This window comes from Xenopus tropicalis, chromosome 5 (genome assembly GCF_000004195.4).
Source record: "Xenopus tropicalis strain Nigerian chromosome 5, UCB_Xtro_10.0, whole genome shotgun sequence".
Taxonomy (NCBI): domain Eukaryota; kingdom Metazoa; phylum Chordata; class Amphibia; order Anura; family Pipidae; genus Xenopus; species Xenopus tropicalis.
The window spans coordinates 110,664,760-110,684,928 of NC_030681.2; the positions used below are offsets into that span (position 1 = coordinate 110,664,760).

Genomic DNA, 20,169 nt, shown 5'->3' on the forward strand with positions numbered 1-20,169 from the left:
AAATGGTGACATTTAGTAAAAAGTCCTCCCAGCTGGTCAGCAATCCTATGCAAAGGGCTAAAGGTACATCAGAGTATTCTATTCTAGAAAATGTTGAATTAAAATCACTGTCCAAAATATATGCAAAAATTTTATGCTTTTCACCAAAATTACTTCACAACCAAAATGTGCCACCATCAGTTACAATGAGTTAATTTAATTATCTCTTTTAGTTTGTGTATGTACTATATACCTCTTATAGAGGATGTAAAGTCAAAATCTTAACTCAGTGTTTATACATAGCCCTAAGAAAGGAAAGCACTATAAGAGATGTTGTTCTAAAAAAATCAGATGGCAAAGCAGCTAAAACAGGGTTAAAACACAGCTAACTGCAGCTCTCTGTTTCTCATTGTCTGCAGCTGAATGAGGAGTTGGGCATGTTTCACTGTCTGCTTCATGTGACCCATAGATGTCTTCCTATTACAGTAGCTGCTCGGTCTGGAACAAATTGTGCCATTAGTGGAGACTCCAGACCATCATGGCTGTATTTGACTCAGCTCAGAGCGACATGTTAGGGGATGGGTGGGGGGTGTGGGGACACCTAAGTGTCTGCCAACAGCCCCTCATTAATATGGTGTTGCAGAAAACAGGCAGCACTGTATTCATGGGGTAATCACAAGTCCTTGCTCTTCAAAATGGACCTGTGCCCATAGGCACTGATGTTGGTGTAGGATGAAAAGAGCAAAAAAACATGGTGGGCTGCACACGGTTTTTGCACTGTGCCTATAAACACATTGCAGATACAGTAGCACATACTGTATACAGTCTTGTAATCAATCTCAGGAGTAGTACAAGACAGCAGTGCTAACCACTACAGCATTGCGCAGCCCATAATTCTACTGAATTTTCCTTCAATTGCAGTTCAGTTGCATGCTATATATACAAGAAATCTATATGATTTTTTAAGCACAATGACACTGACATTTCTAAAAGGCATATTGTGACTGTAAGATAGCTGGATATTCTGAATCAATATATGAAAATGCAATAAAGCAGCAAAAACTGTAATAAAGATTCTATTCATGTAATGGCAAGGGAGTATATCTGAACAAAGCTACAAGCTCTATAGCGAATACATTACTAATTGTTATTATCCCAATAAATCCGATCCTGTTAGGCAAGGGTCAAATGTCTGACTTTCCTGCACAGTTTAATCATCTAAACCAAGATCAATAAGCCTCTAGGGGGCCATACACACAGGAGTGTTTTAGCTGAGACACTTGCTCATGAATCTTGTTACCTACAACGTCCCAGCTTCTCTTGCCTGCTGTTTGGAGGCCTCTGAGATTTCTCTTTAGTGCAGGCAATACAGGCCCCAGTTGCAAGCATGAAGGTGAGTGATTGACTGCAAAGATTGCAGTTTGCAAGCAGCCAATGATTTTTAGTCACTCTACCCTGCTCACCTACAAACCACACCCCTTAGGGTAGGTATTGCATAATTGCTTAGAACAACAAGCAAGTGTTTTTCAAGGGTATCACATAAAAATGTGTAATCTCCCCCCCCCCCCGGGGTGTAACTGCAGAGGAAGCAGACCCTGCAGTTGCAGGGGGCCCAGAAGTGTAGGGGGCCCTAGTTAATGAGCAATTTTAATATGTCTTAGTAGGTTGGGTCAATTAATCAAGATTTTGGGGCCCTACATTAAATTTGCTGTGGGGCCCAGCAACATCTGGTTACACCTCTTGTCCCCCCACTTAAATATTCAATGTAGGCACCTCAAATTCATCCCCATAGTTTTGACTGTTTCTGAGACGCACTATCCTACACACCAGCTTACTAAATGTCTTTTTTTGCTGCTTTGCGATGAGGGGGATAAGTGGGACTCAGAAACTTTTCCATTTTGTAGTTTCCAAGTCCCAGGGCAAGGACCTCTGTTATTTTCTGCCTTCTTAACGTTATATCAGACCTCAGGGGAGGTCTTAAAGCGTCACTGTTACAATTGCACTGTTACAAATACATTGCAATACACTTTAAAAATGATTTGGAAGACACAGAGGTCAGTGCTACAGTTTCAAGAAAGTGTAGAGAAGTCCCGTGCACTTAATGACAGCACAGGCAAGTTTTAGTGTAGGACGCAGGTTGTCCTTTAATATTAGTTACTTTTGGAAAATGTCTTATATGGTAATCTCTTTCAATCTATGTTTAAGTGTATTTAATGAATACTAAGTGCTGTAAATTAAAGTCATGGGTTGGAGCCATTACAAATCAAAGGCTATGAGACAGGTACATGATTTAGTATTGCATATTTCATAAAATTCTATTAATTTTTGATGATGTTATAAGGTATACTTCAAGTCATGCATCCAAATGTCTCACTATACATGCCACCGATAATCATTTATTAATAACTCTCTATTTTTCATTTATTACAGCACTTTGTGCAATGCTGATTTTTAGGTTTTTCCAGAAATTGTATTTTTTATTCCTAATGGAATATGTATATAGAAAGATATTTTAAGTAAAAACATTTGTTATATATGAATTATTTGACATTTACTGACCTTTTTTCCCCATCAGATAAAGATTGGAAGGAAAGATCTGACCTTGAATGTTATTTGCAAACACATTCTTTTTTTTGCCTTTAATAGATGGTTATCTAGCCTGGACAAAGTATGTTCAATAATCATTTGTGACCTTGAACATACAGTAATCAGTCATTACATAGAGCCCATAGTAACATAAAAAGCGTTACAGCCTCTTCTGCATTCTCTGTAGCTGCATTAAAAAGTCGTAAGAGGCCTACAATAGACCCCCTAGAGCTTTCTAAATACCAAAGGTATATAAATATCACTAGAGATAACTATCATTATTATCAGTAAATAGAAGAAGTTTCTATTAACAGTTCATTAAGCCAGAACACACTTTCTAAAAACCTCCAGAGACCTTTGTTCTAGTTTTGGCTATATTTTAGCAAGGTTAGGCCAAGATGCTAAACAAGCTTCACTAAAACCCACCACCCTCCTCACACAATGACACCCCCCCCCCCTTCAAGGTCTTCCCTGCAGCTTTCCCCCTGCCACTCTCTGCTCATTCTAATCCATGCCACTCTGGCCACATAACCGTGCTGTCCACTTATGGCATTACCCAAGGTGCCTCTTCTTCCTCCCATTAGTTCCAGCCCTGTTTTTTAGGTTTAAACTGTCCAGAGAATATTTTACCAGTTTAGTTCTATTTGGTAACTTCTGGACATTCCAGGATCATTTATTAATTTATTGTTAGAAAAACATTTATTATAGGTCTTATTACCTATCTGAAATTAAAGTTTTTCTTTTGGAAGTTTTAAGAAAGCTAACACTCTTAACTAAATGTTACTAAAATTCTTGTCTGTGTGTAGCAAGCACCACTAAATCAGTGTTACTTTTAGTTAGTACAGAGTGGACAGAATGATCTAACTCAATGCTGTCCAACTGGTGGTCTGCAGGTCTACCATATGCAGCCCCTGCATTAAAATCTGACGGCTGTGTTATTGTATAAAGCTGGCCACACACGTGGCGATTTTCAATCTTCCGTGTGACCATCGGTCGCACGAAAGATTGTTCCAACCCTCCACTGACATTGAGGGCTGAATCATCAGATATGGAGCTAGAAACAATAGGATTCAGCCCTGAAGGCAGATTTTGCTCAAGCGCCTTCAACGACGCCCGATCAAAATCTTCTAATCCGCCCAATTGGCAAGTCGACCAATATCAGCAGCCTCCTTCGATATCTGTTGCCTCGCCGACTTGCCATACACGCACCGAATATTGTACAAAACGAGGTTTTGTACGATATTATTGGTGCGTGTATGGCCATCTTAAGGTTTACAAGTTTTCAGCACTTATGTTAACTGGCCCCCGCATTGCTGACACCCCAGACTCAGACTCTAAGACCCTATATACTCTGCCTGCCCTATACTGCCTGTTATTATTATTATTAACAATTATTTATAAAGCGCCAAAATATTCCGCAGCACCTGTGGAAGAAAACTGGTGGGGGTTTGTTCTGGGGGCTTGTTAGTTTTTAGCTACTCCCTAAGGTGTTACATTATGTGCTGGAAGGTGTTGTGCTATCCACAGGGGAGGAGGAGACATAGATATAAGGGTATGTCTTAATATGATGTATATGACATATATTTCTATGATAATATGATGATTTGATGTTACTAAAGGGATATACCTTTAGTAAGCACTAACCATTTGTTTCTTTGGTGTGCTATCACCATTAATGTGGGTAATGTCTTAAAAGTTCCTGTGATAACATGGGCATGGGTTAAAGTGGGTGTAGTTTGAAAATTAGGAGTGGTTAATACTGGCTTCCATTATAGACCCTACACCATGTAGTCCAAAAAAAATTCAGGCCCTCAGTACCACAGAGGTTGGACAGCACTGATAACTTCAAGGTGTTTTGGCAACTGGACAACATCCTTGGACCATCCAATCTCAACTTGGAACATATTCAATTCCACATTTCCCCATAGAATTCTAATGAGCATTTGTGAAATAACCATAAGATAAGTTATGCTCATTCATCTAATTGAAACCTTTTATTTAAAAAAAAAAAAAAAAGCATCCCACCACTGCTTACTATAAAGCAGCACACAGCTTCAATAAGGATGGCAGATAGATGCTTATTTTGATTGATATCAGTTGGATCTGATCTAGTAGCCCCCTTTAGCATTGTTTCTCTAATCATTCTCATTTCCAGCTATTTGGCTTGTGTTGAGCCTTGGCAGTGCCTTGTATGTAACACCTTATCGACTTCAGTGATTGGCAGCAGTGTAGGCCTGGGATTTCAAACCCTCAACATTAACGCTGCTATATAATCACTAAAGATGACAAATGCCCTTGTTCTACCAATTTCCTTTATATGTATTGATGCAATGAAAAACACTTCTAAAGAACATCACAAATTATTTTAGCCTGAGCTGAGAGCAACAAATGTATATTATGCAAATATGTTCCCTATTTTATGAGCAAACAGTATTTATGAAGAGGCCTTCGAGTACAAAATTGCTCCTGGACCTGCCACTCTAAAATGGAGATCCATTAAAAACAAATTAGCCATTAAAAAGTGTAATTGCATTTTTGTTTAATTTTTTTGGCACAGTGGTCATTTTGCTTCATAAAAGGTGCTACAGAGGAGGTTGCAATAATTGCTTCCCTACACAACCACTGATTTTGTTTTATTTTATATTTATTCTTAGTGATATAATTGGTTGGATTTGCAAAAAGCCTAAAATTTATGCATCTAAACATTTCTAAATAACTTTGCTTGCTACCAGCTGTCATTTTTGGAAGGGCTACATAAGATACTCATCTGAGACGTAATATCAATTTACCTTGTGCCAACTGGTAAAAGTGCAATCATTTGCAAGCTGATTATTCTAATTATGCTAAAAAGAAGTTGTTGAACTGCAATGTCATGGGCTAGTTCTAAGCAACTAATTATGGTCTCTCTTGTAATATTATCCTAAATCATTTCAAGTATTTTCAATTTTTCCTTTTGGTCTAATTGCATGAAGATAATTTATATATTTTGTTTCATATCAACAACATTCATTTGACTATTTTTTACAGGTCTGATTAAAAAATAATATTAAATATTATATTATTGCCTAACACTAATTAAACAATACTATAAATGTATATTTGTGAATATACTATACTCAAATCTGCAGTAAATAAGAGGAAACAGTTATTTATTTTATGCCTATATAGCAGTGATCCACAAACAGTGGCTCAGGGGCAACATGTTGCTCCCCAACCCCTTGGATGTTGCTCTCAGTGCCCCCAAACCAGGGAGTTATTTTTGAATTCCTGACTTGGTGGCAAGTTTTGGTTGAATAAAAACAAGATTTGCTACCAAATAAAGCCCCCTGTAAGCTGATAGTGTGCATAGAGGCTCTCTAATAGCCAATCTTAGCCCTTATTTGGCACCGCCATGAACTTTTATGGTGCTTGTGTTGCTCTCCAAGTCTTTTTCCATTTGACTATGGCTCACGATTAAAAAAGGTTGGGGATCCCTGCTCTATAGGGTAAAACAAAGTCTCAAGGGAAAACACAAAATCAGCATAAGTTTCCACTAGTGTGTTCTTTCATCCCATTCATTTGTGCAGACATCCTATACTAAACTCTCTCTAAGACTGATGGTACATGAAAAATCTTAACAACTACCATTCTTTCAAAGTAAATGCCTTTACCTGCAGCAAGATGTTTTCCATTTACTCATATTTGGAAATGCTCTTATCATAATCTCTTATGTGTACATTTGAACCTTAATTGGGTGCTGTTATGGTTTATGGTGTAGTTTTTTATTGTTAAATTACACTGTGTGCATTACAAATAATTCATCCTACCATTTAAATTTATTTTATTCTTGAACCAAAAAAAGTGGTAATATTGGTGTATAGGCAGCCATCTTAATGAATTGAGTCTGGGCCTTCAGAAGGAGCCAGCGCTACACATTAGAACTGCTTTCAGGTAAGCTATTATTTCTCCTACTCCCATGTAACTGGAAGAGTCATGAATTGGGGAGCTGGACTTGAATCATTACTATTGCCTGCTGCTATCATATCTACCATTAGGTAGGGCATGGGAGCATTTTTAGCAATACAGGGGTCAGGAAACTGTTATTGTGCTACTTCCAATTGTGGGGGGGGGGGCGTGATATCACCCCAACTTGCAGCACAGCAGTAAAGAAAGACTGAAGTTTATCAGGGCCCATATGGCTAAGGGCACTAGGGAAACTAAGAATATGGCTAGCCCTATGTTACATTTCAATATGAAATATAATAAAAACCTGTTTGCTCTTTTGAAAAATTATTTCAATGCAGGATTCTGCTGGCGGAATGCTATTAACTGATGAGTTCTGTAAAAAAAAAAGTTTTCCTGTGACAGAATCCCTTTAAATTCTAGAAAACAATATCTATTTATTAGAGATGGGTTAAATATGAGACGGGTATACAGTTTTAAGCATTAGGCTGCAGAGAAGCATAACTGAAAGGCAAATGATCCAAATACCTTATTAATTAAAAATGTATTGCATTGTTTCAGAAATACACTATCGACATTAGTGCCCCTTAAAATAAACATTCATGCTTTTTCTTGTGTTTTACAATAAATATACTACAGGGGATTCATCACTTTAAATATTTATGTATGACATTTTAAATAACTGCAGCTAAATACTCCTATCATCCATTGATTTGCTGCCTTTTAATAACAAAGTTATACACACACAATACAAACCAATTATGCTGTACAGACCAACATAGACTAGACTTATCAAGGCAAATATGGAGGACAAGTGAAAAAAAAGTTTTGCTCCATATTAACGGCAATATTCGCTTCACTTTTTGTGGAGTATTTTCACATAGTAAATAAGGACCAGTCAGATTTCCTGGGGCTTGCTCAATTTCATACTTTATAAATAAGTCACGTTGGGTTAACGTTCTGCCTTAAGCTCTCAGCATATTTTGCAAATGATTCCCAATTGTAATTATTTCAAAGTACAATATCAAACAAAAGAATGTGTGGAATGAAGTCTCCATTATGAGTTACCACTGCCACTTCTATCTTCATTTGTGTGTTATGTATTGTTTGCTTAGTAGACAGAAGGGAACAGTGGGAGGCCTTGATTTATAGATGCCAATATGAAGATCTCCTTATTGGTGAACTCTACAGAGGATTTAGTATGGCCTTTAACCTTTGCTGTAATTTAATGGTGCTCAGGAGAATATTCAGCAATCCCAAGAAAGTTCTGTTGTTTTCAGCAAAGAGCCTAAATGCCACAAAGAGAAGCTGATTCTGCATATTTATATATGAGAATTAGGGATTCCCATGGCTCCAATAGGATTGTTCTGAAGCACTGCTGATATTCACTCATCTTGGTATTGCATATACTAGAACCTTCTCCATAAATCAAGTAAATTATGTCAATGCCATCATCCTTGTGCCAACCATTTAGTCAAGTTGTTAACCCTCCCTTTTCTGTAGGGGCTATTTATCAAACATAACATAACTACTTGAGTGATTTTTTTCCCATTATATATATGTTTTTTTCATTAGTTATCAAAATAATGTAGAGTAGCTACATGTAATCATTTATATGTAATTATAATAAGATATACAATCATTCAAGATCCTAATATAGATGCTTAATTTATTGTGGCACTAATAAGAAGATTTTATTTTTATTAAAAAATATTCCATTGTGTTGATATAGAGAAAATAAAATAACCTAATAAAAGCCTGAAATGTTGATCATCAAAATGTAAAATCTTATGCCTTATATGTTTTGCAGACCAGAAGAATGGATTAGAATCAGGTTCTAAACCTGAAATTAAATTTCACTATTAATGTACAATAATTGTTTGTCTTTGAAACCGACTTCAAAGGACTCAGACATTCACTTCAAAGTGTTCATTTATAACAGTGATGAGCTATTCACTTACTTAGCATGACATAATTTCAGTTCCCTCTTTGTCCTATTTAAATTGCCCCCGTCCCCCGTCCCCTGTCCCCTGGCTACTTTGTTTGCTAGTGATGTACAAATTAAGATGCGCTATGTCAACACTGTATGAAACCAATAACAGTAGTTTAGAGCTGAAAGGCTTTTACTCAATTCCAGTATTATGCTATGCCCACTTTAACTACTTTACCTTCCCGTGATTGACATGTAAACCCCCTCACCCAAAAATGTAATCAGTAAACAGCCTCTTTGAAATCTTTAAATTCCTGCTGCCAATCCTGTTGTTCAAAGGTTAATAGTGAGGCTGCAGCATCACCTTAATCATGTAGGATTCATTCTCCTCTTCTAACCCAATCAGCCCCTCCCTTGGAAATTTACTTTGGCTGATGGCTACTGAGCATGCTCAGTTCTTCTCAGGTCAGATTACTAAACACACCTTGCAGCCTAGCAGCAATGAAGAGATGGCATTGCTGGTTCCCATAGAAACTCTGCTTCAGCAGTCTGCTCCTATTTTTTCTTTTAACCTGCTCTCCTGAGCTCTGATTAACAATTACAGTGCTCAAACAAAGCAGAGCTTATTAGCAAAGTAAGCTCTGCCTGTGTAAACCTGCACATTTCCAGGATAAGGTCAGATGGGACCTGTCCAAATAAACTCCACCATTATCCTCTTTATTTTGATTTGTTATTTGATGATGTTTATATCGTCATCATGAAAGCTGTTACCCAGGGTGCACATGTTAAGGGGTGCTACAGCACATCCCTAGGTACTCATTTAACAAGTAATTGGGCCCTTGGTATGATGCAATTTGTACCTTGTGCCAGATTCAACCTTCAGTGGTAGGCCAGCTTTTTCCTGTCAGGGACCCATTGCAGTATGCACCCTCCACTGCTCCTTAACTTGCTTGGCTATGTGACATGATCATTTCTGTCTGTGTAATTTGACAGTTATATGTTGCTGCATATGAAAACATAGGGACTATCATATCTGTAGCAATACGTCAAATAAACAGTATATTCCGTGTTTTTCTTGAAGACGTTTTACTACTCATCCAACCCAGAATGACTTGGAATGTTACTCCAAGCACCATAATCTGTTTATCATAACCAGCATGTGGTCAGAGATCCCTGACTCCTGTTGGATGACTAGCGAAACGACTTGAATAAAACAAAGCAAGTCCAGTTGGTTTGACTTATTACTACAGATATACTATGACCTGGATAAATAAGAACCTTCATAGACATAGGGACCACCAGTGGGGATAAATTAAACAAAATAACATTTCCTTTGTTACACAAGACAAAAACAGCAAGAAAGTCTGCAGACAATTTAGTGTATGTGAAGTGTCACTTTCATACAAAATCTATGCAGATGCAATATACAATTAGCTGTAAAACCCATGTCATTATTTCTAGTCTTTTATTCAGTAAAGACTAAAATGTTCAGTAATAAAAGGTCAAAAGATAGTAAGCAATGATTTATCTGACTTTATATAGTTTAGTTAAGTGTATAAAATAAAAGATTTAGGCAAGTAGTTCTTAAAGCTCTGGCATGGAATAAGCCATATGTTTCCAAACCTTGCCTCAGGCTTTGCACAGGTGGATCACTAAGTGGATAGGCAAATCTGACAGTTCCGCCTGTTCTACCCATTAATCCACCTTTTCTGTTGTGGTTATGCAAAACAATAGTTATATTCTAAATTAAGATGATGTTTGTATACTTTTTTGCCTAATATTAGTCCTATCATCATATTGTAAAGAACTCCTATGCTTCCTTTTCTCAAAGGAAATCATGTTTATGCTTGTCTGTGAAAAACTACTGTTAATGTTATGTGTTAATAAAGTTGTTGCAGGTTGGCAGAGAGGAAAAAGAAAGAGGAAGCAGGGAGAGAGAGGAAGAGTTAGAATTGGGAATCCAATTGCTGTAAAGTGTTTAATCATGCAGGTAACGTAAATACTCTGGTTAAGACAGTGGGTTATGTAATAAAAGGCACTAAGTTTGCCCAGGAGCAGTAACCCATAGCAACCAATCAGCAGGTAGAATGTAATGGTCACCTGTTTCAAAGCGAACATCTTATTGGTTGCTATGGGTTACTCCTCCTGGTCAAACTAGGTGCCTTTTATTACATAAGGGGGTTTGAGCCTTCCATATCTTCTATTAGACTTAATGTGTTTTTCATATATATTAAGATACAGCATGGCAAAGAACTCTCTGTATCCAGATTTAATGTTTGGAACTACACAACCATAATAGTTTATTTTTTTATATATGTTGGGGTAGTCAATAATTGAGGTGAACATCTTAGCAGATATATGATTTCAACTTGGTCTTCTACATTGGAGCAAAATGCACTTAAAGATTAGAGAAACATGAAAAATACTTTGAGCAGTTCCACTTCCAGGCAAAATGAAACAAACTATAGTCCACAATGGAATCTGTGCATCTCTTTTGAAGAGCAGCTATACTTACTTTTTACTTTGACCTTTGAGATAAATGTATTATTATATTCTTATATTACATTTTTCAGCTTCTATAAGTTCCACAGAGGACAAAAAACCTTGGGTTAGGATTGTCCTTAGACCAGCTTTTATCAAAAATAATCACTACACGGTACTTAAGTGGACCTGGTAGTGAAACGATGAATATTATAGAGCTCTGCACAGCTACAGGGAGAATTGGGCAGCATGTAACTAATACAAAAGTGGAATTAATACCACAGTGGGAGCTGAAGGATGCTTGGGAAATCTAAGTATCCTATTCTGATAGAGGAAAAAAAGACAATGATAATGACCTGTGCCAGGAACTACACAAGAGCAGGTTTACTAAAGTGTGAGCACTTTGTTGTGTTTTTTTCTGGTGCACATATATTATCCCCTATTATTGCAGTTATGCTTCAAGATATACTAAAGAATATCTCAGGAACTGTTGCCAATACAGAAATTTTATAATGGGAGAGATGTAAAGTTAGTTTTTTAACATGAGCAGCAAATAAAAAAAGAGTGACTGCGCTGGGGAGGAATGATACATATAAATGTATTATTAGAGAAGTTCTATTAGTAAATATAAGCTATTAATGTGTTTTACCAGTTTGTGTTTGTTTTTTAAAAAATAGTTTCACATGAGCCATTACATCTATAACAAAAGCATACATTTTTTTCAGTGTGGCCCTTTTTTATTTATCATTTATAATTTTTATTGTTGGGTTATGAGTCGGTACATGATGGAAGTATTTCCATCTCTAAGGGCAAGCAGAACAGAGGGCAATGTCATGCTGAGTGATTTTATGGCTGTGGTTTCTAAAAAGGCCATTGCTTGCTGCAAATCATCTAGTAAAGCGAAAAACATGCATTAAAATAACTGTCCCATGTAAATGGCATTAGTAGTAAAAAAAAAAGGCAGCAAACTGTAGGCTACATAATGCCCACTAATGCTGTACCTCTTTAACTACCAAGTACACCCCAGATGTAACCTTCAGTCGGTACATGACCTCCTTTTTCCTCCTTTTTTTCCAAACAATTACTTTATGGTGTTGTTCACCTGTAACTTAACTTGCAGTATGATGTAGCAAACATTTTGAGACAAATTGCAACTGGTCTGAATTATTTATTATTTGAGTTTTTTGAAATTTTTAGCTTTTCATGTAACAACTCTCCAGTTTGGAATTTCAGCAGCTGTCTGGTTGCTACTGTCCAAATTACACTAGCAACCAGGCACTGACTTGAATGAGAGACTGGAATATGAACTGGAGAGGGTCTGACTGTAAAGGTAAGGAATAAAAAGTAACAATAACATTATAGCCCTCCAGGGTCAAGGACCCTCATTTAGAATCTGAAAAAAGCAAAAGAAGAAGGCGTATCCTTTAAAATCAATATAAAAAAAATAAAAAATAAGGACCAGTTGAAAAGCTGCTTAGAATTAGCTGTTCTATAACAAACTGAAAGTTAACTTAAAGGTGAACAACCCCTTTAAGACCCTCCTTTTCATTCAAACCTCAGCCCTCAGCAACTTACTTAACCCCCTTAGTTATTGCTCACAAACCAGTGTTTTCCATCCTTTACTGCACTTTTCATTAATAACCTAACAAACAGGAACTTGACAACCACAAGGGTTATCCTCACTGCATCTCTCATTTCCTCTACCTTCTAGATTGCTCATGAGCAGGGCCCTCCCCTATTGTCTCCTAACAATATTCAGTTGTAACTGTGTATCAATTCTGGTTAAATGTTTGTCTGTATATGTAAACTGTATTTGTATACCTATTCTCTGTAGAAAACTGAGGGAGACTTTGGTACTATATAAATAATAATAATGTCTCCAACCCTCTAATGGTCATGTTAAGAGCATCTGGGTGCTGTGGCTTCATCTGTGTCATGGTCCTGCTAGGAAATAGCATTTATAATTCTCTATTTATTACTGATTGCTCTTATTAGAGAAGCATTTAATCTAAGCATGTACAACATGACTTGCAAGTGCACACGGTGCTTGTTCCAATGTAATGATATGCATGGGGGCGTTGCTGAGAAGACTTGTTGAAGAGTTTGTGAAGAAGTGTTATATGTATCTATGTTTATATATTAAAAATTAACATACAATTGAATTTTTAATCATGGTTATGGGAGCTGTTATATGCATACCATTTACCCTAATTCTCCATTAACCAGCATTGCCATTCCCTGCAGTGTATTCTTTTAATAAGTATTTATGATTGCCTGATGCTTTGTAATTACAAGCTCCCAAAAGACTGGCCAAAATCCTAGTTATTTTAACAGTGAACAAAACAATATTACACCAAACTGTATCAATATTTCTAGTAGCCAATTGAAAGGATTTATTGCAATTCATTGTTAACATGTATATAGTTTAAGGTTAGTGTAAAACTCACCAATGGCCCAGAGAAGAAGAGTATAATATTTTTGGATTGGCTGTCCCTGTGGCAATATCGTATAATTTTAGCACTGATGAGGTGAGTTGGAGGGTGATGATGTATATTGACTTGTAACTGATACAATGAGGTGGGAATTTTGTAGAATGTGGTAGGATTTTAGGTACTGTGAGGTCTCACCAGTTTAGTGGGTCATCACAATAAAAGTGGCCCTGGGCAACATAAATTGAAACCTAGCCCTGCTTATAAACTAGTGAACATTTAACCACTACATTTTCCTAGCAACATGCTAAAATTCTGAACATAAACTGTACAAATATTTCAGTGGGCAAAATAAAGTGGGCCTGTAATGCAGAATGCAATTTCTTTTTTAATTGTAATTTTCTTAATTAGTAATAGTTCATATAACTAATGATGAATGTTGTCTGCAGCTGGAAGGACCTTTCTCAACAATAAATGATTTATCTCCATCATGAAATGTTACTTCAATTAACTCTGAGTGGTAGGTCTGAATGGAGTAAAATGAAATATACACAATAACAGCTACAGTCTATGTTAGGTACTTGTTAGAGCTAAAATTTTAATTATTTCAATAGAATGTTGAGCTTTTATAGCTTAGGAGCATTCTCTCTTCCAACCTAGCCTCAAAATGCATTTGAGGTCCTCCGGAGCAAAAGAGGAAATATGGCAGGGTAGTCCCTAACTGCCTTTGTAGCGCCAAAAACTAAGCTTTATGGTATAGGAAATTACTGTTGCCTGTATAATTGAAAGTACTATATCTATAGATATAAATTTTACAGACACAAAACAAATTTAAAAAATTGTTAACATATTGCCCTATACAGCAACTTACTGGCTGCCATTAGCTTTTGTATTACTAGTTTTTCAAGCTCATAAATATGTATGCGACATAAAAATGATCATACATTAATCTAATGTCCCAAAGTGTAGATCTGTATTCTGAAATGGTGCATATTTCAAAACTCTGTTAAATATTATTGATTAGTATTTTGATGAAGTCCTGAATTGTGTGGTGCTTGGCAGTGGTCGCCTGTTCTTTACAGTGTGCCCAACCTATATAATAGCCCAGCCATGTGCAGAATCAATATACTCCAATCTTTTGATTTTGTGAATTAACTGTTTTAGATGTGGCTCTTCCAGGAGCTTTATAAGAAGAAATACATAACAAACATTGCAAGCAAAATGCAAAATTTTGGCCTTCAGCTAAATAAGGCAAGAAATCTGCAAAAACACAAAGATACATTAATTAACATTAATTGAAACATAAATGCAATGCCATCCAACTGTTTCTCTTAATATGGCTACACTAGGCAGTTCAGTAGAAAGACACTGCTTGAATACAACGTGTGTGCTGACATTGAATTCTATTCATGCCATTTTGCTGATGTTTTCCCCCTCCTAACAGAAACATTTCCTCTAGTCCTAATTATGCTTTTCTTTTTATAACTGCTGCATCTGGCAATCCCTTTCTCACTCTATTTCACTTCTGCCTGAGCCCCTGATGCTTGCACACTCCATTCCTCCTTCAGCTGAAAATGGGTAATAAACATCTCACTGCTACCTAGAAGAGCAACTCATTCTCCAAATGAGATATTCCCTCTGCTTGTTAATGTAAAACATACACACAGACATAAGCACACTCCTTCGTTTGCCCTTTCATAATTAAAGGTGAAATATACCAAACTTAAATTGTATTTGTTCCCTGTTAAACAGACACTAACGCAGAGACCACAACCCACTGTGTAAACAGAGTATATAAATGGTTACATTTATAAATATTAGTGGTAGTATCTATATTTTCCATTTAAAAATACAGTAACAGCATCATTTGCATCATGTTGTCTTTTGGACAGCTGACCTATGCGCCCACACATGTTGCGGGATAGATACAGTACTATACTGTCCTTTATCTGGGGTCCTCAATATATCATGCTTCATAAAAAGGCAGAGAAGTTGTTTTAGAAGCTCCTGGCACCACCCCCAATCATGCTCCCAGCTCTTCCCAGGGCACAGGGCATATATGAGACAATTTAGGGTGAGTTTTAGACCTTTTCAATCACAAGGTTAATCAAATTTGGTACAAGGTATGGAGAATGGGGAGACTGAGCTGTTACTGAAGGTGGCTGCGTGGTGGGACAGAATAGGTTGAGGTTGAGGAGCTGAGGGGCCTGAAAATATCTAATTGCTTTCCCAGTTTTTGTGGGCTGCCTACTTCATATATTACACAGATGATATTCTAGTTTAACACCAATCTTATGTGAGCAGATAGAGGAGTTGTTGTACTTAACTTTATATAGAAGGCCCTTGTGTTACAAGGAATATGGTAGCTCTTGGTTTTACTTATCTGTCAAATAAGAAAATGAGGAATATTCTGTGCATTCAGTAAGCTACACCCCTCTACATCGGTCACCCTCCTATACCTCATTAGTGAGGGCCCAAAAGATTAGCCTGGGATGTCAGATTTGCTTCTAGCTCAGAAATGTCCTGGATTTGCATTTAACACCTAAACTGCAATACTACCGATCTGGTATTCCAGTATTAATCCATTTGTTTCATTACAATTCCACAAGGTATGTTTATGCAATGCATGTCCTTCATAGAGTGACAGAGTTTTAGCCAAACTGTAATGAGGAAAACAATATAGCACACTGAATAATTCATAGAGGTGCTGCCTTAAAATAAGCACTGGGGAATTGCATGTTAGAGTAGCACAAAGGAAAAAGGCTCAATATGAAACACTGACTGCTCAAAGACTAAAAAAATATATTCAACAGTATAAAGAAGGACTGGAAGAGGAAAAATTGTAATATGTCCAGGTCTACTGGGAACTGCCTCATGCTCCAGGCCCCAAGAGCAGTATGTGGCAAATGGTAAACACAGTGATGGTTTATTAATGCACATCCAGATGCCGAATGAGCAACATTAGGGATTATTAGAAGCCTATTTTATAGCACCCGTGCTTACTGTAAATGGCACAGTTACACACCACTAGGGTTAGAGAAGAACTGGGATGACTGGGAACCAGGTTCTAGAATAAAATAAACTAAATAAAATCATCACAAATTAGGATTATGAGCTTCAACCCATTCACATCGCTGCTGGGAATTGTAGTTTAATAGTAGTTAAAAAGGATAAAAGAAGTATAGACTATAAACAATAGCACATATCTAACAATTGCTATACAATGTACAGTCAGGGTCAAGTTAGAGAATGGGAGTCCTGGAAACACAGGCAGCTTGGGTAGTGAATTAGATAAACAAGAGATGCCCATTGTGCAGGCCTACAGTTTTTGAACTGCTGGATTGACATCTCTCATGCGTAGAAAGAACATGTCTATAAACAGTTAACATGTCCTATTTACTGTTACCCTACATTTTACCCCAAATCCACATTCATTTAGATGCCTTACATACAGTAGCTAAAGGTTTTAATGCAGAGGGTGCCTATCTCAGATTGAGCCACAAGCCAGCACTTAACGAATTCTGGTTATATAAGATACAAAGGTGAGAGCAGATTTACTGCAACAAAATAAAAAGAAGAACATGAATAATTTGCAAATTCTCTTTTATGATGTCTTTAGACAGATTTGTACCCAGAAAACTTTGATAAATGAGTGCGCAGGCTGTAGAATGGGCTGCCCAAACAGCTGCATCCTGTTAGAATATCAGCAAATGAATAGGAAAAGATGTTCTGTAGAAAGAAGGGAACGGGGCTGCAATTCAGCTGTGGATGGAGGTTTCTCCATCTAAATAAGCAGGCTCAAACCTCACGAGAATGTTTCAGTCTAGACCAAGTCCAATTTTTTTTACAAAGCCATGAACCTAAGATGTGAAAAATGATGACGTATAACTGGAAAAAAATTTGGAGTAACGGATGTATATCCATGTTATTAACTCTATTTAAACTTGGGAGTAGCAACCCATAACAACTAATACATTACCCAAACTGTAGTTGAATGATCAATTGCTGATTTGCTAAAATTGGTTTCTATTCCAAAATTATGCCCTCCAGTTTTGTGATTTGTGAGATGTGAAATCTGTGGCCCCATCTTGTTGAACTGCAATTCCCAAAACTCCATGACAAACAAAGGCTGGCAGTGGGCTGCTGGGAGTTTTAGCACAACACCTGGAGGGCTACAGGTTGGCCATGATGTACCAAGATATCCAAACTGCATTAAAAATATAGCTGCCATTAGCCACAGTTTTAATTGAGGGTCTTTGGGGTTGTAGTTCAACGGCACCTGGAAGGCTGGGATGGGCAGCTCTAAGCTAAAGTGCCACAAGGCTCAGTCCCCTAATATATGTGATAACATAATTTAACTTAATCAGCGCAGCAATTACAAAACAAACACATTTGTCCCAAATATCCATTTATCTATTAAATATATGAGATAAATGAATCCCCCAAGTAGAATTGGATGCCTTTTTCATTTATATGTTTAATGGATTGCCACTAAAGTGAAGTGCTGTGCAAACACAGAAAGTACATGACGAGAAATTGGTGATGTTCCTTGTAATATTACCAAAGGTTTGCTAGCTGTGGATTATTGTATCACCTAGCATGTGTGCCCTGTACCACAAGGACATTGTGCAAAGATTTACAGATTTTCTCTCCATGCCCACAAAATATCTGAGTTTATTGTGGCCAGGGTACCGTTGCCTTGTATTAAAGCACAGCTGACACCTTTGGGTCCATCTTTGCATTACATCACTTTAATAGTCTCTTTACATACCAATATTCCAAACATAAGTAACATGGATCTGTCACCCCCAAAATCTAAACACTCTCTCCTGCAACAATGCAGACACTTTTTAATGAATCAACATTATATAAAATGTTCAGTTGCTCCCTTTAAAGATACAATGGAAAAATCAAGAGGAATTATAGGCTGTTGAACTGCTGTGACATTACTGTTCGACCAGCTCAAGGATTCTTTTGTCTAAGGTGGGTGCTCCTCTATAAAAAACAAAAAAACATCTGTTTGCATAACTTAACCTTAGTTGCTTTCTTGCTGCAGAAATGTATTGCCTTTCAGACCTGTTTAAATATACTATCCCCATATTGGTAGCTGGCTGTATTGTCCATTTGCCTTCCAGGAGCAAGGGGCAGATCTGATGTAGTTTATCATATATGTAAAGGGCAGCAATTACATGGCCAATATCTACTGCTGCAGGTAAATGAGCTGTCAGGCAAATTAGCATGATCAAGATTCACTTTAGCCTTCCCACAGAAAACCTCTTGGGCTGGGAACTGGGATATATTAAAGTTCAGGATTTTAGCTCACATGTAAAACAATGCTCCTGTGCCCAATTAGTTCAGATCTAAGTAGCTGTTCGGCGGAATGGTGTTACCACTGTGCTTTGAAACAAAATACAAAAAGAATTGTAGTTGTAAATAGAGATGCATTGATTGAGTATTTAGTGGGCATACACAGACACAGACAAAATGTATTTATAGCCCTGCCAGCAGGGAATTATAGGAATTCAGCACAGAACCTTAGATTCGTCTTACCTTGTCCAAATCCGAGCTCTGCAATCATGCATAGAGTTAGCCTGACAAGAGGCTTGAGGAATGCTGAGCTGAAGACATTTGCGCCACTTTCACTTAATGAATAAAGGCTTTGTTGTTACTGAATCAGTTGTAAGCAGCTCCAACAAGACTCCAATTTGCACAAATAGCCAGCAAAAAGGTATATCCAGAAAGCAATCTTACTACCAGTCGGGAAAATCTATTTAGGATGAAAAAACATAATGATACAAAACTCCAGAATCCACAGATAGTAAAATCCCATGGAGTGAAAAGTGGGGATGACGAGGGGAAGATTTAGGACATGCCTGGAAAGAGCTATAAGGCTGAGCAGCTCCTTCCACTGTCTCGTATCTGTACATCCAGGATCAGCCTCCTGTTGTGCTGCAGTTTACTTGTCTGTGTGCAGAGACACATGGAGCAGAGGGGAGATGGGATGATGGCACAGCTTTAGTATAGATACACAGCACTGCTGCAACTGCCACCGCCGCTCTAAGAGCTGACTGCCTGCAGGTGTCGTGACAAAGTCTCTATCCTGACAGCTTCTGAATTGACAGCCTTGTGGGCGGCGATTTTGTTGCAGTGCACGAGCAGGCATTGCTGCAGGGTCCTAATTCTAAAAGCCAGTTGGGAGTTGCTGCCCAAGGTACTGAAATACAGGCAGTGTAGTTTCATCTAAAAGTTATTAAGGGAAGCTTTATCTTGTTTTAGTTATTGTATACATTTTATTTCTTTGTTCTTTGACTGTCCAGACTGGATAGTGTACTCTAGCATCCAGGTACAGGTATGGGATCCATTATCTGGAAACCCATTATCCAGAAAGATCCGAATTATGGAAAGCCTGTCTCCCATAGACTCCATTTTAATCAAATAATTCAGATTTTTTAAATGGATTTACTTTTTCTCTGTTATAATAAAACGGAACATTGTATTTGATCCCAAATTAATCCTTATCGAATGCAAAATAATCTTATTGGGTTTAATTAATGTTTTATTGATTTTTTAGTAGACAAGATATGGAGATCCAAATTACAGAAAGACCCCTTATCCCGAGAATTCTGGATAATGAGTTCTATACCTGTATTGGTTTTTAATGCAGACTAGAGGATGGACAGAGGTGCACTGTAAAATAATTATTATTGGCTATAAAAAGATAACAAAAAAACTTGTCACATGATTAACCTGCTTTTTTTTGTTGCCTGGTTCAGTGACCAGGTCTTGTTGTCATGTTTAGGATGGAATGAAGTAGGATTAATA

At 37.3% G+C, this 20,169-nt stretch overlaps 1 protein-coding gene across 1 annotated transcript in view; it reads right to left on the reverse strand.

Annotated features, from left to right (window-relative positions):
- nlgn1 (neuroligin 1) overlaps nt 1-19,437 on the reverse strand; it is a 414,257-nt gene extending 394,820 nt beyond the window's left edge. Inside the window, exon 1 of the mRNA XM_031901575.1 lies at nt 18,898-19,437. The gene's annotated coding sequence lies outside the window, so the exon portion shown is untranslated. The remainder of the gene's footprint in view (nt 1-18,897) is intronic.
- Nucleotides 19,438-20,169: the final 732 nt, after the last annotated feature.